An 18232-nucleotide genomic window follows, 5' to 3' on the forward strand; every position below is an offset into this window, starting at 1 on the left:
CTTCACTAACCTCCCCTGGGGCTTTCAGGAAAATCATGTGGGTGCCAGAGAAGTCACAAGCTGAGCTTTGCATGCTATTCAGCAGCTGCTCTCAATGGTGCAGAAAAGTAGCAGAGAGCATCCATTAGGGAGGAAATGAATAGGACCATGTTACCAGCAAAAATAAATAGATAGATAGATAGATGATAGATAGATAGATAGATAAATAAATAAAATGACCTTTTGTCTCCTGAGCTGACACTTCCATTCTTCTTTTGTTGCTCTACCATCATTTTCCTTTTTACATCTTCCTTTTTGTTGCAGTTAATATTAGAATTTTATTTGTACTTAGATCTGACTAGCTCTTGAAGAATAAAACTTAGGCATATCAGACCCAAAATACTTCATATTGATTTTGTAGCCTCTTCTTTTCTTGTTTGTATTGCCATTACACAAGTTATTCTAACTCATAGTTTGAATCAATTAAGAATCTGGCTAATTTTATGTTTCAGTGTGTGCTGTTGGTTTTGTTTCTGTGGAAAACTCTCATAAATATGGAACCCAAATTCAATCACAGTTATCTTGAAACCAAATTTATTTTGTTTTTTGTTTTTTTGGGTTTTTTTTTTTTTTGGATCACCAATATTTCTCTATGCGATAAGTACATGTATATGACAGAGGCTACATATAGAAACCCTGACTCTGGAATGGCTACTCTGAAAGAAGACAGCAGATATTACCTAAACAAATACAAAGATAAGAATCACATGGTATTTTTAAAATAAATTATGCTGATGCTTTTTAAAAGCCTTTTCTTTCCAGTGAAAATAGTTCAAAGGGAAGTTAATAAAAATCTCATTAAGTTCTAAGTTTCATTTAATTATTTTAATCTCCCAATCCTTTCAAATTTTTGCCTAGTTATATTTAACATGACAAAACTATTTTTTATTAACATCAATATCTGTAAATTGCTCCAAATCAGCATTTTCTCTACATTTGGGCAGTTTCTATTCGTCAATATGATAGGTCGTCCATTTGCAAATCAGTTCTTTTCTCCCTATTTGTCATAATATAATAAAATTAATGTTGTACATCATATTCTAAAGTAACCTGGCTGATTAATTCAAGGTGATTCCAGGCTCCCAAAATAATTCATCAACACAGGGATTTATGTCCACGTCTTTCTACATGGATTGATGTCTATGCAGTGAAGTGTTATGAAAGTAGCCATTACTAGGAATCATATACAATAATAAACACCAAATCCCCATTTTTCCCAATTTTCAATTCTTAAAATATTTTATTTCTTTTTTTTAATTTTTTTAAAAGATTTTATTTATTTATTTGACAGAGATCACAAGTAGGCAGAGAGCGTGAGAGGGAAGCAGGCTCCCCACAGAGCAGAGAGCCCAATGTGGGACTCGATCCCAGGACCCCGAGATCACGACCCAAGCCGAAGGCAGCGGCCCAAACCACTGAGCCACTCAGGCACCCCAAAACGTTTTATTTCTTTTATTCAATTTAAATACTGGTCTGTTCTAATATAACCTTTAGTAGTGGGAATTGCTGACAATTTTCAAGACTACTCTATTAAACAAAAATTCTGCCTCCAAACAGAAGAACAAGAATACTGCTCTTGACCCTGGGCATACACTACAATGGTTAATTTTATGTGTCAACTTGGCTATACTCTATGGTGCTCAATCGCTTAAAGTCTAGATGTCACAGTGAAAGTAAATGCAAATATAATGAACCCAATCAACTGATTTTAAGTAAAGCAGATTACTCTCAATGAGTAGGCCTCATCTCATCCGTCGAAGACCTTAGAAGCAGAAGGACTTAGAAGCAAACATACGTTTCCCAAAATAGAAAGAGAATTCCTCAAGACTGCATCATAGAAACCTTGCCTGAATTTCCAGCCTGCTGCCCTGCCCTATAAATTTCAGATATGCCAGCCCCCACAATTGCATAACTGCATGAGCCAATTCCATAAAATGAGTCAGTCTTTCTATATGTATCTTTTTTTCCCTCCTTCTCTCTTTCTCTCATATACGTATCTCCTGTTGTTTCTCTGGAAAACCATAATAATGATATAATATACATTATAAAATCTGTCATCCACATTTTATATGTTTTAAATTTGCAAAATCCAATGTTAGATTTTAATTTGCTTTGTTTTGGGGGGCAATAACTTTGGAATATATGCTCCTTTACTTATTCTTCTGTCACAGGCCTGACATACAGTAGACAATCCGTAGTTCTGTCCTTATTTGCTAAAAAGCACGTAATACCCTATTATGGAGTGAGCACACTATTTTTTTTAAAGATTTTATTTATTTATTTGACAAAGAGAGACACAGCAAGAGAGGAAAGCAAGGGGAGAGGGAGAGGAAGAAGCAGGCTTCCCGCTGAGCAGGAAGCCCGATGTGGGGCTCGATCCCAGAACCTGGGATCATGCCCTGAGCCAAAGACAGGCGCTTAATGACTAAGCCACCCAGGTGCCCCGAGCACACTATTTTTTATTTGATTCATCCAGAAAGAAAAGTGGTTCTGATTTAAAATTAGCTTAAATTGCTCTTTGAAGGTATTTGAGGGGTTAACACTTGAACTTAAGGTCATTCTATTGAATAAAAAGCAAGGCCTAAGTGTTTAACAATCAAATCATAATCTGAACATGAACTAAGCTGCAAACCTGACAGTAATGAGTTTGGAGAGAATTTCCTCACAATTCAATCTAAAATTTTCTCTTTCCCTATATATTTTATCTACTTCAAATAGTTAAAACCTGGATCAATTATAAATTCAAATATTTATAATTTTCATTCTAATGTTCTGATAGGCATCCTTCCTAAAGGTTCTGATGTCCTCATACCAGAATCGTTCATCTTTTCACAGCTACATTTCTGAGTGCAGGGATCATGCTTGTCCTGTTCACAGCTATATTCTTAGCATAAATTCAGGGTCTCACAGTACAGGTTAAATAATTTATTTTTGAAGCATGAAGACCTCTTCCTTTGCTCTTAAAAACATGAAGAGGGGTAGGAACATTTATTGCTTTTTAAAGAATAATGACCTGGGTAGGAGAAGAATCAATGAAACAAGATGGGATTGGGAGGGAGACAAACCATGAGTGACTCTTAATCTCACAAAACAAAGGAGGGTTGCTGGGGGGAGGGGGGTTGGGAGAAGGGGGTGGGATTATGGACATTGGGGAGGGTATGTGCTTTGGGGAGTGCTGTGAAGTGTGTAAACCTGGCGATTCACAGACCTGTACCCCTGGGGATAAAAATATATGTTTATAAAAAATTTAAAAAAAAATAATGACCTGGGGAAAGAAAAGCTGTCCTGTCACTGTTCCCAAGGGCTTTCTCGTATGTAATAATGTTTTGCTAACCTAATTCAGTAGTTACTCCTCTCACACTATATATTATATTGATTAAAATTTAGGCTTTGGCAAACTACTTCATTTTTCTGAAACTGTCTCCTCATCTGTAAAATGAGGATAGATGAGACAAGAGCATGATTCTATACTTTCTGAAATCTGGGTTATAGGGGAAGGGAAGGAGTTTATAAAAGTTTTAATTTAAGGAAACAAAAAATAATAATAATAATAGCTGTACCTATATGCACTATATATATTCAGGTACTGATGCACTATATTTATTCATATATATTCATATATGTTATTTTATATATAGATATATAACTAATAATATACTATAACTAATATATATACATATGTATCAGCCATTATCTCCACTATCATCATTTTTTTTTTTAATTTTTGCAGGACCCTTAACAATAAGTAGTTTAGCTACACCCATGGCAATGACAGCAATTAGAAGGACTTTGGAGATTATTCTCCTATTCTTCTAAAGTTACCTAGAGAATCAAAAGTAGTCCTTTCTACACTATATAATATTTTGTTGGCACTCTGACCATCTCATCATCCTCAGCAGCTTGCAAGGTAGACAACATTCACTGTTACTCATGCACAACTGCCTCAATTCTGTTACCTAGATAAGCGTGTAACAGTTACAGATTTCTCCTCAATGCATCCAGCCAGCCTGACCAGCACATGGGAGCACGAGAGAAAATCATGTTCAAGAAATGGCCCATGCAGTTTATGTGTCAGACAGACCTGGAATAACCAAGTACCACATACAAGCAATCTTGGAACACACCAACATTTCCATAGTATTCCTCTCAAACTAGTTGAGGGATCAGTGGTGTGATAGATGGGCTTGTTAATATCAATAAATTATATACAATATTTCACATTAAGCCCAGTAATATGAGTGATATGGCTTCCAGGAAAATGACATTTCAGAACTTCAAGCTTGTAGAACCTAAACAGAACCATACTTTCTCCCTCTTTGACACTTCACTTAATATAGAAAAAGAAGTTAATTCCTTCCCTACTGTTCAATAATTGCAATGAAGAAAGACATTAAGAGACAAAGTGTTTAGTTATTACAAAATATATCTGTTTGGAATTTTTTTAATCATTGGGCATCATGGGATCTTTATTTTTAATCATGGGATAGTCTTTTACCAGGACCTTCCCTAAGAACATAATGAAAAATAACTCCTCCAGCTATAACATCTTTAATCTTCTAAACCACAAGCTCATAACCAGAAATCATACCTAGATTTTATCATAACCAGAAAAATATTTACCCTCAAATAACTTCATTCGTACTCTGAATTCATTAACAAAGAGCCATGTCAAACTTCTACTACTTTTTCTTCCTTTATTTAAAGTTTTCTGATGTCTGAAAGGTAATTTAAATTATTTTTTTTATTTAAATTAATTTTTAAATGAATGATATACCTATTCATACAATACACACTCATGGTACACTGCTTATCCATAGGGACTTCTTTTGAATTTTTCTTGTTTGTTTTTCTTATAAATTTTACATTATAAATGTAGAAGATGAAATATTTATTATGATGGGGGAATTCACACCCTTTCCTATCTTTAATCCTTGCAGTTTTTTAAGTAATCAGGAATATATTTATTATAACTCTATTTCTCTAGATTTAGGTTTTATTTTGTAAGAGAAAAAGGGAAACTATCATTTTCTAGACATATCTAATATATATCCAGTATATTTTCTAAACACACACTAATATATGTCTAATTAACCCACATTCTCTTATTTCATCCTTGCAATAACTTTTTTTGTAGGAACACCTAAAAAGTAAAGTAATTCCTCTCCTTTGCGAAGTACTATGTCAGAACTCAAATAACTGTAATATACTGTTCCCAGGACCTCAGAGGGAAGACCTAGCCAAGATGAAAACAGGCAAGAAAGAGATAGAGTAGTCAAGTGTGACTTGTCTATTCATCTCCCATGGAGCTCAGAGTCAAGGTTCACACAAATCTTCTGAGGAAGTATTACACTACATACAGCAGATGGGGTCCTCTGAAGAGCAGCTACTCTACTGTGATAATGTGCAGCTTTCACCCAAGACAGCTCAGATTACTCAGTCTATACTTAACCTGGGCCATGGTCAAGACTCTAAACAAGGAAGAAAGTATTCAGAGATGGTAACCAAAGAAGACATGGCTGGGGAAACTTGGGGCACAGACCCCATGAAGACATGTTCCGGTTAATAGGAGATAGCTCTAGTTTCCTTCCCACAGGGGGGTGTGACTCATACTTACAGATTTTTAATATTCTCAAGTTTCTTGGGTCCAAGGAACCATTTTGATGTGGCTTTTTTGCCATATTTGCAGCCCAGAACAGGTCAGCTGTCCTCTGTTCTTTGATATCTTTCCTACTTGGCAGTTGTATTTCCTCCTGACTCAAATGTGCTTCCTCTCTTTGGGAAGGCACAGGATGCCACTGACTAAATGTCAGAAGAATGTATGCCTCAGGTTGTTTTGCCAGCAGTGGGCACAGGCTGAGTGAAAGAGGGAAGTAAAGGAAGAGGTGGGGCACCCAGCTGGCTCAGCTTCTCCTTCCCTTACAAGGTACATGACCTTGGACAAATCATGCTGGTGTCTCATATTCTGCATTTGCAGAGAATGAGAGCAGAGGATGTGATAACATACCTGCAAAGCAGAGGTATACTAACTACAATGGGCTTCTAGAAGTCCCATTTAATTAAAGTCCAAAGTTATAAAAATAGTAACAGTTAATAAACTTTTTACTGTGTTCCAAGATCCTTGTTGAACATTGTATGTACAGCATCTCTGTTCTTCACAAATCCTACATGATAGGTATAATTAGCCATGTTTCACAGAGAAAAGCTTTCTGAAGACTGAATAAATTACAGTGATGGACCTAAAGGTTTCATGACTCCTAACCCTCTGTTCTTTTCTTTGTGCTCTGCTGTTCTCAGGTGTATGACTTATGCTGGTGTGATCGACGTTCTCTATAATTCTTTCAGGTTGAAAGCAGTCAACCATGTTTCATGAGCCCAGTCTCTGATGGCTGAGTATGCACAAGAGGTATTTTGTGTTGCAATTAAAATTACAAGAAGGTTAATCAGACACACATTTAATGATATGTATAACAGCTATTGTGCTACACATCATTAGGCATAAATGGTAAGCTGTTCATATAAATGAAAATAATTATTCTTACACTAATGAAGAAAGCATGGCCATACTCAGACAGGAATTGAGATGGAATGGAAAAAAAATGTTGGAATAAAATTGTTTCCATTTGGTAACTTATTACTAAAACCCAAGCATTATACAAGGTATTTTATATGCAGTAACTAATTTAATCTTCTTAGTAACAATAGTAGAAAAATATCAGTAATAAATATTTCTTTTTTTTTTTTTTTTTTTAACAGATGGGAGAAACAGAAAGGTTAAAAAAATTGTTCTAGCGATGACTGGGATAATATGCCATTCCAGAAAGTGTCACTTAATGTCCTCCTCTAAAACACTTGGGTCTCACAGTCTCATTTAAATGGAAAAACCACTCCCTTTCTCATCTTACCAGGTTTGCTTGCTCTTAATGGGAAATGCACTCTTCCCTTCAACTAACTTAGCCTTAGAACACCAGTGTCCATTCTGCTTAAATTCCAAATTGGTAATATATAAATAACACTTTCAACTTCCTATTTCCAGTGCAAAAGTCCACAGACTTTTTATCATTAGGGAAAACAGTGGGAAATATACCAGCTAGGACAGGCTAGCTTCTGTTTTAGATCTGGTAACTTACAAAACCAAAACTTCGGTGGCTCAGAGTTTACTTGTTTACAACAGGATGGAGGCTGAGTGGCCAGTCACTGAATAGTGCTAACCATCTCAACAGAGGAAAGAGAGGATTGCAAAACTTTAGCTCTTTCATTCTCCATGTTACATGCCACAAAAAGTGAAGTCTGGGTCAGCCAAAGACATTTTGGGATCAGGGCTCCAGGATTTCATCAGACAGGGAAGAAGTTTTCTTACTAATTAAAATAAGCTATCCATAAGGGGAAAGTTCAAAGAAAAACTTCAATAGCTTTGAGAATTTGTTTACAATCTGCTCTCAGTGGCCTAAAAGGTCAATTCAAGTATCACTTAACTCTGGACCCCATTCCCTTTCTCAGCACTACCCTTTCTTCATCTCTACTGCCCAAAGTCCTAGGGCTAAGCAGGCCGGGAATGTTGATATATCCTGCTCACCTTTATTATATTGTTTTGGATGGCCTCTTCAATGTTAATAGCATTTATTTGCAAAGCATATTGTTCCTTTAGTGGTGGAAAACATGTGCATTTTGTGAAACTGTTTGTGTCCTAGAGTTTGGCCAATCACAATGTCTGGTTTACATCAAATGTAGTAGGAGAGCTAAATGGCCCATAATAGGACTAAATATTGGCATGATTAGTTCAGTGCATGCGCTGATACAAATAACCATGGATTTATATGGCAATAAGTTATTGTACTAATGGAATAGTTATTAAACCTAATACCAAGAAAAATAAGCAGTAGCAACCAACTTATTTTCTGGTCAGTGAGTAGTATTATTGAGAAAATGTGTACTGAACATTTCACAGGATAAAAGGAATGGTTCTGAGTCAGAAATCTGAGGGCTCCAGGCTTCTACCTCCTTTAGGTGTATGACATTTCTGCACCTCAATTCCTCAATTTAAACAAAAAGAATAAATGAGATAGAGCTGAGGCTCCTCAGAAACCATAATCCAGCATTGTTTCCTCTTTAGGTTTAAGAACCACTGCAAAATCTTCTCTTAGTTTTGGCAGGTGGAAGCCTCTAGGGAGAGGATGAGGAAGAAGGAAGAAACACTCATGCTCCCACTGTAATACAGGACCTCGGGTTTGAATAAGAAAATAATAAAGATGGTTTAGCCTCACAAAGTTCCAGCTGTCTCAGAATTCACGCAGTATAAAGGCATCACTGATGAGTTAAGATGCTTTAAATTTCCCTATGAGAGTTGGGTACGTACATGGATATGGCCTCAACTTCCTTGAAAGTGTTTCCCTTTGTCCAAAGAGGATTATTTAAGACTATAGTCAGAGACTGTGGCAGAGTCACTGAGGGCTCCTGGGATCAGGATCTCCAACATTATGAAGGTCTGGCAGCTCTAGGAATGAGATACAAAGCCTTTCCTGCTCGAACTGAGGTCCTTGATACCAACTGCCCCCCCCCCCTTGCCTGTCTCCTCTCTGCTTTATTCCAAGTTCACTCCTTTCCTTATCTGCCTCCAAATTTCTGGTACAAAGCTCTTTCTGCTAATTACGTTTCTATTCCCCTTTACCAGCACTCTTACCCCTGCAGTGACGTATGACCAGACTGATTTCCTGATGGCCAACTCAAAAATACCAATTCTGCTGTGTCAGTTTTCTCTGCCCTCAAACCTTCCTTGTTCAGAAGACCTGAAACCAGGGTGGGAAGTGAGATCGAGCACAGTTGGACAAGCTGTTCGAGGACTAATCGTGCTTGTACACAGAGGAAAACAGATGGAAGGAGAGAGATTCCTGGAGAACATATGGTTGATGGGGCAAGGAACAAGTCTATTGAAATGAATTGCAGATTTGGAGAGATGAGAGGCATGGCTCCACTGCCTACCATGGAATAACGAGTTTAGCTTATGCAGGATGTTTGGGATCTGAATTTCAATTTAATCATCAGCAAACTGAAGGTCTAAAAAAAAAAAAAAACTACTTCTTAGAGTTAAGAAGATTAAAAGATATAATCAGTTTGAGATTATTTGGTGGTTATTAATCTAATTACTATTACTGAATAGATAACCTATTGTCTTACACATTAAAGTAGACAGAATAGAATTCTTTTACAGTCAGAGCTAATTGTGGAAGTCTGATTTTACAAAAAAGAAAACAAGGGGGAAAAATAAAATTTCCTAAGAAAAATAAACATATTACAAAATGTAGCATATTGATTTAAAGGAGCTCACAAACTCTCGGAAGTCCACCTGTGGGTTTCTGGAATGAAATTTTTAAAAAAGGTAAAATCCCCAAAAGATATGAGAAGCTTAAAGTAGGAACATTTCAGAAACTTCTTTTGAATTCCTACATCTTTATTTATTTGATTTGTTCCATAGGCTATCTACTCATTACTCATCTTTAATTACTAAATTCAGAAATTCAACAAGTAACCAAGTACATGTATGGCTGAAGGAAAAGTAAGTAAGATCTGTTTTGATTATTTCATTTATTTCTATGAAACCTGTTTGGAAAGCCACGCTGGCAGAAGCATGGCATTTTTGCAGATCCTCTTGTCAACTAAGAATGCATGAGTGCACATGTTTGTGTGCAGAAAAAGAGAGATCATTAAGATTATATATAATATACATATATATGAACATATGTGTATGTATATATGCATATTTATGTACACACAGATATATGAAATGTCTAAAACTAAAAAGAAAGTATATTAGTAAAAAGCTGAGCCTAGAATTCACAAGGAAACTTAGAATTACCACCTCCTTATTTCTTCCCTTCAGATACTAAGGAAGCCTCATCAAAGAGGACAGCAATCCTTCACCTTTTTTTTTTTTCTTCCTTTCCAGGAATAACTTGTTTTATAAATTTTTCTCTCTGCTATCAACATTGTGACACTGGAAAGTATGTATTTAACTCAGTAGATATTCAGTGATCATATAGTACACTAAAGATGGTTTGACGGGGCAGATTTAAGCATGGGGTATAAACGTGTGAAAAGACTTGTACTTGCAATGTACAGTAAACAAGAGTAGTGCACACTTCTGTACAGAAGGGGAAGTACTTAACACTACCTGAAAGGGATCGGGGTTGATTACCCAGAAGGTGATTTGGAACAGAGAAATATGTCCTCTAGAAAAAAAGAGAAGGAAGGATAAAAAGTAGCCTTTCGGAAAGAAAGATCATGTGATAACAGAGTTTGGGAGGCACTAACTGAAAGGGGGAGCACAAAGTTTAGAGTTCTTTTATGTTGTGAAAAGAAAGTTAGATTGTGAGCTTAGTGCCAATCTTAATGTGTAGCTCCAGAAAGAACAGTTGCATTTTCAGTACATCATCTAATGACTCTAATTCTATTCTTAGGGAGTGAGGAGTTCATTCCTAATGTATCTGCTTTTCTATAAAAATGTTCAGTGATAATCTCCCATTTCATTAACTCATCAAATATTTACTGAACACCTACATTATGCTGGTTTCCATCCATTAGGTAAGCTTTCCAAAGACCTGTTTTCTTAAATTACTACACTTTGGAACTCCAGTCCCTTCACTTTTTTGGGGGGAGGAAGGTATCTCCAAACTTACTTCTCTATTCCTCTAATAAACCTATCTCTCCAGCTTAAATCAGTTACTTCCTGTCTCTCCATTTCTCCAGATCTACATTAATACTCCTGTCAAGAACATCCTGCCCTCATCACATCTACCTGTGTGGAGCTTTGCCATTATTAAATCTCATTTTCTCTTCTACCAAGAAGATTTTCCAGAAAACACCTTCCCCAAATTTCCCCTTTCAACTATATATGCTATGAATCTTAGTCACCTCTCAAATATTTTCTCATCTTTGTTACTAGATTTTAATCATCTCTGGAATTAGAACCACATCTTACACTTCTTGTTATCCCTTTTAGTAGCCAATACACTGTTTTGCACATCTTACTTTATGTCTAATATATGCTCAGTTTGAAATTTAGATTTAACTTCCACATTCAAGTCCAGCAGAGATGTTTTAATGTCATGGATAAACATGGAAATACATTAGATTTGATTAAAGGGATATGGACGGTCAATGCTTAGGCCCAGAACTGCTTGGCCATTCTTATAGTCACTTTCCTTTCAATTACAAGAACTTCATAATGAGATCCAAGCTTTTGAGCAAGAAACCATCTGAATATTATTTCTTCTGAATAATTTTAGCTTTGCCAGAACCCTGATATTTCCCGTTTCTAAACTTTAGCACATTATTACTAGCATCAAGAAGGCTATATCTCCAGATTACACTGCTCCCCTCTGCCTTTTTGGCAGTGTTATATTTGAGCTATATGAAAATCACCGAAGAAGTTCTTACTGCTGTTATGTTTTTCTATGTGCTGTGGGAAGAACTGGCACCTAAGGCTATGTCTACATTATTTATACCACTTTGATAGATTAAATCTTAACTGTACTATAGAGCTTTTAAAGACAAGTCTGTAAATGTTTAAGGATTCCACAGGTGTTCATCCTAACTGCAAACAAAGACTCCTTTTTGTGGTTGAAAAAGAAAATTAAAATTAGACAGTGTCCTGCAAGCCATGGTTTCTGCTTAAAACAGATCCTTGACTGGACATGTCAGATAGATTTGTTACTCTTGACACATTTTTGGAGTTCAACAAAGTAACCTACATCAATGGAAACATTTCTGTGATCCCATATTTCTAAAATTAATCTCTCTGATGGTGACATTTCATAAAGGAACTATAATGTTGGTATTCTACCAATGTAGCAAAATCCTAAAGAACTTTCATCCTGAAATGTCCCCAAGCTCTAAAGTATTCTTAAAACTGTTTCTTTCTTTTCTCTGCACTGTTACCAACTCCATGGTACAACTTTGATGTGTTACTAAAAGACAAGAGCTTTATTTTTGGAAAGTATTGTTCATAGGGCCCCAGAGGATTATTTTTCTCCTGTTTATAACTACAGGATATGATTCTAGTCCCTGAAATTCAGGATTTGCTGGAGTTTCTTTTCAAGCAGGTGGTAATTTCATGAGTTTTCCTGAAAATAATTATATTCACCTTTGATTCAGTGAAAGATAAATATATTAGCTATCTAAGGTCTACATCAGTACATATCATTGATTTACTCAAAATTATAGGAGCTTGTGAGGTAAGTCAATGAAATATTTAACAAAAATAATAAGGAAAAGTATGATGGTAATTATAAGGTATAAGGGTTGTAATCATGCTTTCCTCAATAGATAACTGAATTCTAATTGGATTTTTAGTTTTTCAGATGTCATAGTTTCTTTTTCTTTTTTTTTTCAGATGTCATAGTTTCTAATTAGAAATCCCATTATTTACTGAATTCAAGCTTTCACTCCACTTTGACCATATCTTGTATTTTTACTCTCCCATCTTTTTTCTAGGATGTTATTATGGGAATATACCACTATGGAGTAGAGTGAAAGAAGATTCCTCTTATAAATGCTGAATTAGAAAGGCAGAAAGGAATGATTCGCACAAATGAAGAATAGGTTTTAAAATATTTGTCACTGGCCCTTCTTGAGCCATACTAGACTTTCTTCACATTCTTCCAATTCTCTTCTAAATTACATAATCAGATCTGTCTAACACAATGAATATTATTTTAGCATATCATCAGTGATCTCAAGATCATAAACTTCATAGTCAGGAGAATCATTAGTGCTAACCAAGGATCAATCAGTTCCCCTTTGGACTCCAAATCTAAAACACACATCTAGGTTCTAGAGGACACTGTGCATTCTACCCCAGATCAAGAGATTTCAAAATACTGGTAACTTATTAGTTAAGTCTTCATCTAGTATTATACTCTTCAGTATGTCAATGTAGAAAATTGTTGGTGATCCTGACTATGCTATTAGAGATGACACTAGCAATATGTGACTATTTACATTAAATAAATTTTATTCTAAAATGTATTCTAGGGGAGCCTGGTGGCTCAGTGGTTTAAAGCCTCTGCCTTCAGCTCAGGTCACAATCCCAGGGTCCTGGGATCAAGCCCTGCATCGGGCTCTCTGCTCAGCAGGGAACCTCCTTCCTCCTCTCTCTGCCTGCCTCTCTGCCTATTTGCGATCTTTGTCTGTCAAATAAATAAATAAAATCTTTAAAAATTTTTAAAAAATAAGATGTATTCTAAAATTTAAAATCCAGTTCCTTAAAGATAAATAAATAAGATAAATAAAATTCAATTCCTCAATTGCACTAGCCATGTATCTAGTGTTCAGTAGCCACAAATGACTAACAACTATACAGGGTATCTCAGATACTGAACATTTCCATCTTCACAGAGGAATTAAAGCTAGAAATCAAAAAATATATATATTTTAAACTACTATTTGTCTAAGAATAAATCACACTGATGGTCAAAATATTTTAAAATATATGAATACTAACCATTGCATATGACCTATCAAAGCTTAGGAATAGAGCTAAACAAAGGAAACCATAGTCTTAAAGAAGTACTACAGAAGAATATAAATGAGTAAAGTCCAGAAAAGTATGAGCCCGAATTCTTTCAAATCTTAGGGTTATTTCTTAACCCTATTTTTACTTAAACTCTTCTGAAAATAGAAAGAGAACTTGTCTTTTTTTATAAGGCCAGCATAAGTTTGATACCAAAAGAGAACAAGAACATTATAACAAAGAGAAGTTAGAGACCAACTCCTCTCTTGGACATAGACACAATAATCCTTAATAAAATATTACCAAACATAATCCAGATGTATATAAAAATGATGACTTATTTCCAAATAGTTTCAATCTAGTAATTCTAGGTTGGCTTAACATTAAAAAATCAATCCATGTGATTTAACACATAGAAAATAAAGTGAAAATCACATGAAAATCTCAAATAGATGAAAAAAATTCATTTGATAAAATTCAACTCTCATTCATGACAAAAAAGCTACTCAACATTTCTTGGAGGTAATAGCAAGTACAATAAGGAAAGAAAAAAAAAACATAATTGGAAAGGAAAAATTTTTTTAAAAATGTATTATTTCAGATCTACCAGAACCTTCATTCACTTGTAGACAGAACAAAAGTTGGTACAACCAACCCCTTTGGAAAACTCTTTGGAAATGTCCACCAACTCTGAATAACTGGATACATGCAACTCAACGATTCTACTCTTCCTTTGTATATACCCAACAGATTCTGTAAATGACATTTACAATAATGTTTACAGAGCACATTTTTCATACTACAAACTGGAAAACTGCTCAATTGCTCATAAAGGGTGATATATTCATGTAATGAAATACAATATAGTCATAAGAATAAACATATAACAACTGCATAGCAATATGGATCAATCTCACAAGCATAACGTAAACTGAAAGAATATATACAAGGAGAGTACATACCATGGGATTCCAGATATATAAAGATCAAAAACCTGCAAAACTAATCTGTGATACTGGAAGACAGTACACCGCCACTGGGGTGGTAGTGAAAGGATAATTACAAACGAAAGAACAGGGGCGCCTGGGTGGCTCAGTGGGTTAAGCCGCTGCCTTCGGTTCAGGTCATGATCTCAGGGTCCTGGGATCAAGTCCCGCATCAGGCTCCTGGGATCGAGTCCCGCATCAGGCTCTCTGCTCAGCAAGGAGCCTGCTTCCCTCTCTCTCTCTCTCTCTCTGCCTGCCTCTCCATCTACTGTCAAATAAATAAATAAAATCTTAAAAAAAAAAAAAACAAAGGAAAGAACAATAACTTTATAGAAGAGAAACCTCTCAACTCCAGCTTAATTGGAGATCAAAGTTTACATAACCTCAATTGAGCCAAAATAATATCATGAGGCCTCTTGATATGACTCATTAAGAAAGACACATCATTTGGGGTATTTCACCAAAAATGTGTATCCCAAATCTAATCAAAAGGAAACATCAAAGGAACTCTAAAGGATGTGTTACAAAATGTCTGCAGCAAAAATGTCAAACTAAAAAAGATAAAGACTGGATAAGGAAATATTAAATACAACAAAATTAAAAAAACACACAATGGTCTGGACATTGAACTAGGGGATGGGAGAATGGTCTATAACGGACATTTGGGGAATAATTAACAATTTGAACATGGACTATGGGTTATGTCACAAAACTGTATCAAATTATAATGTTAATTTTTCTGATTTTTATGATATGTTGTTACATGACAGAATACCCATTTTCCTAAGAAATACTGAAATATCTAGGGGAAAGAGAAAATTATGTCCCCAATACATCATTAGAAAAATATCCCTGCATGTATATGTATGTATGTATACACAGATATATGTGTGTATACAGAGAAAATAAGGAAAAATGTAAAGGATTCTTAAATCTGGATAAGGACTATAATAGGAATTCCTTGGATTCTTCTTTCAATTCTCCTTTAAGTTTGAAGTTGTATAAAATAAAAAGTTTTGTGTTTTTTTTTTTTAATTAAGGGATGAAGGGTTTTATTCATCTTCTACAGATTGCTATGGATAGAAAAATGAGATTTCAGAGAAGTCTTAAAATTGATCATTCAGGGTACCATTATGATAATGTTCAAGGAGGCTAACTCATGTTAACTAAGCTCATAAGAAACTGATACTTCAAGTGGAATGCCAGTTTATTAATTTAACAACAACAAAAAATGATACTGCTAAATGGGAAGTTAAGACTTGTGTGAGCATAGCTGTTACATTTTTCTTCTTGGCAGATGTAGATGGAAAATCATTTGATTATCAGAGGACAGCTTTGTGAGCCAGGTTCAGAACAGATACAGTTGGATAAGGGTATCAGATGCTAAATGTTCAGGTACTGAGAGTCTAATATCAGTTTCACAAATACTGTTTTTAACAAGAAGCATCTTATTTCTAAACTGCATTTTTTTTTTTTTTGCCTAGAGTTAATTATATACATTATGCTTGATTTTACAATTAAACTCTGTGTCAGGAGGGTCCTGTTTAGATCCAGCCTACAGACTGTATGTATTTTAAGCTCCTGTCCAGTCTGGAAAATCAGAACTTATTCTCACTATAGCTAAGAATGTCCTCATATTTCTTATTAACACAAGTACAAGAAACAAATTCAAATGTGAAAGCTTGAAATGATGAGTTTTTTTGGCAAAACATTTTCACTAAATATAGAATTCTGGGCTGACATTTTCTTTCCATACTTTAAAATTTTAGTTTGTCTTCTGATCTCCATTGTTTCTGAAGAGTTGTCAACTACCATTCATACGGCTTTTCCTCTGCATATATTGTTCTCTGGCTGCTTTCAAGATAATCTATTTAAATCACATTTGGCAATATGTTAAGTAAATTGATCTTGCAGCTTGGAGTAAATATATTCAATCAGGGATATTTCTATATATTTCTATTTCTATATCCATTAATATGAATTCCATATTTGTATTAGATTCATATTTAAAAAGTAATTTTAATGATCTCCCAAGTCATGCACAAATGGAAATCACAGAGCATTTAATATATGCTCTATACTTAAATCATAAACATAGTAACAATATACTTTTTGCAAGAATGTATAATTATCTGAATGGCTGGTTGTATAAATCTTAGATATTTACCATATATGCTTCCATATGAAACACTGATGCCCATCAGCAGCATATAATCAAATTACAAACTCAATGTCTAGTTGGAATTACAGAAAATTCTAATATATTAAGTGAAGGGGGGTACTCATTCCAAGTTCTCCATGGACACAAACCCACATTAGGACCCATCCACAAGAGAGTGGATTCTTAGCATAGTGTTATGTTTAATGTATATGTTATACATTAATACAGATTTGCTCTCACTAGACAGATATTTATGATATTGCATAGAAAATGTAGTATCTGCTGAGTTTTTCCTTATAAGTTGGACTCCAGGCAGGATGCAACTCTTCCTGTAGGAAGAGAACGGTTTCTGGCACTCTATTCTATTTCATTGATTTTTACACGCCTGCCACAATCACCCCATTGGTATGATTTTATAAGTACTGAAATCAGGAAGGCAACTTTCCAAATTCCTAAGCCTTCAAATCTATGAATATGGTATACTGTTTCATCTACTAGATTTTATTTAATTTCTGGTAGCATTGTCTGATTATTTTTTCCTACAGGCCTTTTAAATAGGCCAACCTGTACTTTTGTATTTAATAAACACATTTTGCCAAAAAAATACTTATTTAAAGCTTTCAAATTTGAGCTAAATACTGTTTCCCTAAGTATTTTGTGTTTCAATGCTAATATAAATATTATCAATTCTTAAATTCTATATATTCAAGTACTTATAGCTAATATATTGAAGAGAAACTGTTTTGTAAAACTAAACCTTTAACCTGTGACCTTAGGAGTCTTATTAGTTTTGTAGATTAAGCAGGATTTTTCTTGTACCTGAATACACTAACTGAAAATAAAGACAACTTCCTTATTTTCTTCCCAATTTCCACATAATCTCTCTTTCTCTCTCTGTCTCACGCACACACATTGCACTACTCAGATTAAGGACTGACAAACTTATTCTTGAAGAATCATATAATAAATATTTTAAGCTAATTAGTTATAGTTTCTGCTACCCTCAACTCTACCATGCAGGCAAGAGCAGCCATAAACAATATATAAACAAATTGGTATCACTAAGTTCCATTAAAATTTTACTTATAGGGGCACCTGGGTGGCTCAGTGGGTTAAGTCTCTGCCTTCAGCTCATGTCATGATCTCAGGGTCCTGGGATTGAGCCCTGCATCAGGTTCTCTGCTCAGCAGGGAGCCTGCTTCCCCCTGCCTCTCTGCCTACTTGTAATGTCTCTCTCTCTGTCAAATAAATTTTTTTAAAAATGTTAAAAAAAATTTTACTTACAAAAACAAGTGACTGTTCTACAGGCTGGAGTTTGCTGACCCCTGACCTAAGACTTCCCGAAAATGCTAAATAGAAGTGATGAGAGGGGGCATCCTTCCCTATTTCTAATCCGAAGAGAAAAATCCTTAGTTTTTCTTCCATTAATAGGTTAGCCATAGTTTTTGTTTGATTAGATAGATAATAATTTCCTTTATCAAGTGTTCTAATCCATAAAAGATAAACTTTTCCATTTATTTAGACTTCCTTTACTTAGGGTAA

General features: G+C 35.0%; 1 long non-coding RNA gene across 1 annotated transcript in view; it reads left to right on the forward strand.

The window, feature by feature from the left end:
* LOC131826987 (uncharacterized) overlaps positions 1 to 13641 on the forward strand; it is a 47590-nt gene extending 33949 nt beyond the window's left edge. Inside the window, exons 2-5 of the long non-coding RNA XR_009351838.1 lie at positions 6334 to 6442; positions 9509 to 9589; positions 9980 to 10034; positions 12526 to 13641. This is a non-coding gene — a long non-coding RNA (uncharacterized LOC131826987). The remainder of the gene's footprint in view (positions 1 to 6333; positions 6443 to 9508; positions 9590 to 9979; positions 10035 to 12525) is intronic.
* The last annotated feature ends 4591 nt before the right edge of the window (positions 13642 to 18232 follow it).

This window comes from Mustela lutreola, chromosome 3 (genome assembly GCF_030435805.1).
Source record: "Mustela lutreola isolate mMusLut2 chromosome 3, mMusLut2.pri, whole genome shotgun sequence".
NCBI classification, from domain to species: domain Eukaryota; kingdom Metazoa; phylum Chordata; class Mammalia; order Carnivora; family Mustelidae; genus Mustela; species Mustela lutreola.